Genomic DNA, 5,906 nt, shown 5'->3' with positions numbered 1-5,906 from the left:
AGCAAGTAGGTGCTCACTGTGCTCCAGAGGGTAGATTTGCAGGTGGCACGGAGGACTGCAGGTCTGTATGGTGTTAGGTGGTCCTCTGTGGGTCTATGTGCCTTTGCTCTAGGGAAAAGGGCAGGTCTGTGAGTTTCTTTCCTCTTCAGCATTGTGTGATAGGATGAAACACAGGTCTTTGTCAATCCTCCCTCTCTTTCCCTGTGCTGCTTTGATTTGATTTGATTTTTATGTGTTCTAGGCATAAAACACCAAGCCATACACCAAACTAGGATGAACAAAGGTTTGATATCACTCTTATGGATGATATAAGAACAACATCACAAAGTATCTCTCTGTTCATTGCCAAGAGGGGTATGTGGCTGTTTTGCCTTCCAGCTTTTTTTATGTTTTGATTGTTATATGTTTGGGGGAATATATTTTCTGGGCTAGTGTATTTGATGTTTGCTTGGCTTCTTGTACCTTGAGAAGCACCTCTTTGTTTAAGTTGGAGAGATTATCTTCTATGATTTTGTTTAAAATATTCTCTGGACTTTTCTGGACTTCCTTTATTTTTCATTATCTCTGGTATTCTTAGATTTAGTCTTTTCATGGTGTCCCAGATCTTCTGGATGTTTTGTACCTGTATTTTTTCTTAGGTTTAACATTTTATTTGGCCATAGTAGTTTTTTTTTTTTCTATATGTATTCAGTGCCTGAGAGTTTCTTCCCTGCCTTTGTGTTCTGTTGGTGAGGCTTGCCTTCACACTTCTATTTGAGTTCATGAATTTTTCATTTCCAGTTTTACAGTACTTTGGGATTTCTTTATTACTTTCCTTTCCACTTTCGTATCTTGGACAGTTTACTTTGTTTAATTCCACTTTGTATTTTCATAGATTTCATTTATGGATTTTATTCATATCTTCTGTAGGATGTTGATCATATTTATTATAGCTATTTTGAAGTCCTTACATTTCAGCTGAATTGCACTTCTCAGGGTTTACTGTACTAGGTTTACTAGCTCTAATGGATATATATTCTCCTGACCATTACTGATTTTGTTTTTACCTTGGAGTCTAGGCATCAGGTTTTTGGATAATTGTAATTCTACATTTTGTTATCTGGTCTTGTCTATGTTTGGTGTATTTTTCATTTCTTGGTTCTATTTCTTTCTCTAGATCTTAGGAACATTTGGTGGCTGTGAATTACCTTATAGGGAATGAGACCTGCTAAAAGTTCCATTGCAATTCTAGGTAAAACTTGTTTCTAGGTATCAGGAGTTGACAACCAAGAATGGGATGAATAAGATTTGCAACAGACTGAAGGGGTCTACAGAACCAAGGAAATCTGGGTCTCTCATTAAGAAATGATTCCTTGGCCAGTGTGACTAGGGTCTTCATAGGAAGACACTGCCTGTGTTGTTGATTGGTGAGACATTGGAATGGTGTAAGAAAGGATGGGTTTTGGAAAATACTGCTTTTTCCCCTTTTGAATGAGGGAGGTAAGATAGGAGAGTTCACAGCAGGTAGCCAGCAACCAAATGTGGAAAGCTCTGGAAATGGAATGGAGACTGGAAATTACTGGTTTTTCTGGCTTGCATGGATAGGAGCGTTCCAGGTCAATACTGCCTGGGTTGTTCAAAAATGTGGCACTGGGATCATGGAAAAAAAGAAAAACTTAACTGAAGGTATGTTGAAAACATTATTTTTTAGCACTGATGATTTTATGATTTTATGACAGTGCAAATCATTAATTTGCCAAGGAAAATAGGAAAGTAGTAATTTATGCTTGGCTATATACTATATTGCTATATGTTAAAACCACCTATATTTACTAATAAGTTCACCTCATGTTAACTAAACAGACAAATACTATTTTATATACTCTGCTAGTATAGAGCAAGTTTTGCTTATCAGCATTTAATATTACTGGACAGCCTTTTCTTTTTTCATCTCATACCTGGAGACTATCTTTGGTTGTGGATGTTTTCCTTGCAGTTCTATTTTCATCTCCAATTTATACACACATGATTTAAAAGATGAAAAGTAATAAGAAGTAAAGAAAGTAAATCAGTGCGAAAAACTTAGTTGACCATCTATGTATTATTATTCCTTGTGTTTCTGGGCGTACTGCTTCCTTAGAGGTAGCTTTCAGAATTTTAGTAAATTTACTCATTTATTTGGTAAATTTATTTATATATATTCAGAAATACACACATACATACACACACACACACACACACACACAAACACACAATGGACTTTAGTAGTATATAATGGAAAGCAAACAACCATGTATGCCCTTTCAATCTATCCAGAAATGTAAATCCTATAGCAATGTTTATGTTTGTTTTTTCCATAATAGAAAGGAAAAATTGAATTACCATCAAGGATAACATTATGATGGGAAAGTAACATTTATTGTTGTCATGAAAAATGCTACTAAAGTGGGAGCTGATATACTGTACACTATACAGAAACATTAAATGACTCCAAGTGCATTAACATCAATAAAAGAGAAAATGAATGTATGATGGAAGAATTTGAGATAATTTGTTGTATTTTGTTGTGGCTATAAATATGGACTGTTAGGCTACAGAGATCGATTCCTGGTCTTTCATGGCTAGACTCATAACCAAAAAGACAAGATTAAAATGCTGAAGAAAGAAAGATCTTGCTTTGGAAAAATAATCATTATCATTTATTAGGACTTTACTAAAACCACATGTTCATATCATAAAAATTCATCATCACGGATGCATAAAATGTCATTTTGCCATGTATATTTTATATTTAAATACAATTACTATAGTAAAAGAGAAAAAAAGAATTCACTAAGAACAATGCAGCTATTTTTAGCTTTCTTAATTTTTTTCTTAAACAATTAATTTTAAAAAATTGGCATTTCACTTGATTAATCCTGTACCCTGACCCTAGACATTAAGGGTCAATGGGATCATGGGAAAAAGAACATTAAGAAATAAAGGAAATCAATGAATAAAAGGTTTGTGAATAAACTTGTGAAAAGCCAGTTGGAACTGATATTGTTTCTATTAAAGAAAGAAATAATAAAATCTGTACAACTATTGTTCTATATATAAATAGTTGTTCTATGACATTAAATGAAGACTATTTAATCAAAGTAATATATACCATTAAAAATAATGAAGTAGAGAGATGTATCATATTTATGAAACAGACACCCAGATATTGCTATTAGGATTCAATAAAATCCAAATAAGTATTGGTGTTTATTTTTACATTTTAACAGCTGATTTCTGGTCTTACATTGACAAGTACCCATGATATGTGTTTTAGGCACCCTGAAAGAAAAAATTAATTTTCTGAAGTACACTTCTCATTAAAGTCCACAGGTGTGTGCTAATGTTCTTAATAATGCCATGTATTGCTCATGCTTGAAGTCAGAGGTAATTTAAAAAATAAGGATGAGTAACATGAGGAGAAGAGTCATCTTTGTCTGAGCACACCTTAGTTTGAAGAACCAATACCTTTGAATAAAATTGGCTATGGCTTAAGTATAAATCCATAATTTACAGTCTAAGCTACATAGACCTGGTGCTATACATATTGTAGGTATATATTTCCATATCATTCATAGGTGTGTGGAGTGTATATATGTACTAATTTGTCAAAAAGCCTATGAAACATATTATTTGTTGTATTCCATAGGAACTGGGTTTCTGGAAGAGAAGCTGAGGGATAGATGGGGAAGGGGTGAAAAGAACTAGGCCAGGAGTTTACCGGCCGAGGTCCCAACTTTAATTGTGGTCAGACCTTTTAACAGTTTGGGCAAAGCCCCTCCCCCCCAGACTCCAGGCTGAGTTCCAGCGAAGTCTTCTGGCTTTGCCTGGTAGTCCTTGGCATGACTGATCAGGCAGCATAGTGGGTCACCTGCTTAATTAAGGAATTTGTAGACCTGGAGGAACAATGAACTTAACCTTCACTCTGAGCATCTCCACTCTAGGATTCCTGCTGTAACCTACTTCCCTATTGTTCTAACATCAGATTCCTGCCCCAAAGTCAGGCACTGTCCTTGACCAATGTCAAGTTCCTACCATGTGGCATGACACCCCAATATGGCTCTGTACAATTATTGTCAGTTAACATATAAAAATCCTTGATAATAATTATTCATAATAGTAAAAATGTTAAGTTATGTAAGAGAAAATCAGTACTGGACAATACACACAAAGCAATAGTTCTGAAGAAAATATATTGTCTTCAATTGTTTCTGCCCTAACTGAAGAATTTTTTAGGCATTATTGAAGGAAAGATACAAAAAAAAAATTATCCAAAACTATTAGTTTTAGTTTGTATAATGGAAATTTATAATTCTACTTTAAATACATAAATTTGACAACAAGTAGTTTTCATGAAGATACACCAGGGTATTATCTTTTTGTCATGTACATGAAGATAGATATATAGATAGCAGAATACCATGGTAGGTAGAAAATGCTATAAACAAATTGTAAAAAGTCAAAATGTTGACTTTGCAGGGGCTGTTTACCAGATCCGCAAGGCAACACTTGATAGCATGTATCAGTAGAAATATTGTTTAGAAAGACAAATACACACACACCTAGTAAGATTGGTAATAATCCATTTTTCTCTGGAAATGCACCCACATAGTTAGATTGTTAAAAAGATTTTCTTCTCTGTCAGAGAGGATAACATTACAAAGTTTTAACTTAGAACTCACTAAGTAGATCAGATATTTCTTCGAACTCACAGCAATCTTCTTGCCTCTGTCTGCTAAGTGCTGAGATGAAAAGTATGTGTCATTCCAGTTCTCAATCAATATCTAATCTTGTACTGTTTTTCAAGTTGAATTACGTTGTTTTAAATTTAAAAATCATGGTAATTCATAATGTAGATTCAGAGAGGAAAGGAAGAAGCCTTCAGGGTGAGAATAATCAAAGTAATAGATACCATTAAAAATAATGAAGTAGAGAGATGCATCATATTTATGAATCAAACACTCAAATATTGCTAATAGAACACACATGATATAAAAAACATGTAGGGAAATTTAGAGAGCCTTATTGAGGTGCCATGCCACCTGGCAGAAACTTGATATCAACCAATGTGAAGTTCCTTTCCCAGCCTTTGAGTGGGAGCTCCTGTGTCAGCCATAATCCCCTCCACCTAGGGTGGAGTGCTCAGACAAAGGTGAAGCCTATTGTTCTTCAAGGACCTGAAGTCTCCTGAAAAACACTAGCCACCTGTTGAGCAACTGAACTGATTCTGCTGAGAAGCTTCCAGAATTTTCCCCCTGCCTATATATATATTGGGAGCTCTTCATTAAACATTGAGACCTTGAATACCAGGTGTTATCTTGGTCTCCATCTCTTTTTTGCTGCCTTCCCATACATCCTCAGCTTCCCTTCCAGTTAACCCATTTGATGTAACTGCCGGCAGTTTCAGGGAAAACTGGTGCTTAAATGTACAGAAAGAGATAGATGTATGTGGATATGGGAGAGGAGGGAAAGCAGTGGGGCTGGAAAGAGGAGGCTAGCTGAAACTAAAGCAGTATGAAATAGACTTTAAAAAACCTACTATTTATTCACTAATTTAATGAATATAACACCTAAAATGTAAGGTTAAACAGAGGTACCCTACATGAGGAGATAACAGTGCCATGAAAAGATAATGGTTATTAGGCAAAAATCTCAGATTCAGGAACGAGACACATCTGAACAAGTTCATGGTCTGTCATCTGCAAGATGAATGATATGTTTGGATAAAATATACTAGTCTCATCAATGCCATAGAACAACTTCTTATAAACTAATCTTGTAGCATTCTAACAAATTTATTCATACTCTCTGATTTCCTGGTCAGGACTTAGAACTTAGATCTCCACCAAGGCTGATCCTTAACCTGGAATATGCATGCATGAATGTCT

At 35.0% G+C, this 5,906-nt stretch overlaps 1 pseudogene; it reads right to left on the bottom strand.

Moving 5' to 3' along the window:
- Nucleotides 1-228: 228 nt before the first annotated feature.
- LOC127681918 (uncharacterized) lies at nt 229-355 on the bottom strand (annotated as a pseudogene).
- Between the last annotated feature and the right edge of the window lie 5,551 nt (nt 356-5,906).

Source organism: Apodemus sylvaticus, chromosome 3 (assembly GCF_947179515.1).
Source record: "Apodemus sylvaticus chromosome 3, mApoSyl1.1, whole genome shotgun sequence".
In the NCBI taxonomy this organism is placed as follows: domain Eukaryota; kingdom Metazoa; phylum Chordata; class Mammalia; order Rodentia; family Muridae; genus Apodemus; species Apodemus sylvaticus.
This window is presented reverse-complemented; position numbering and strand designations above follow the sequence as displayed.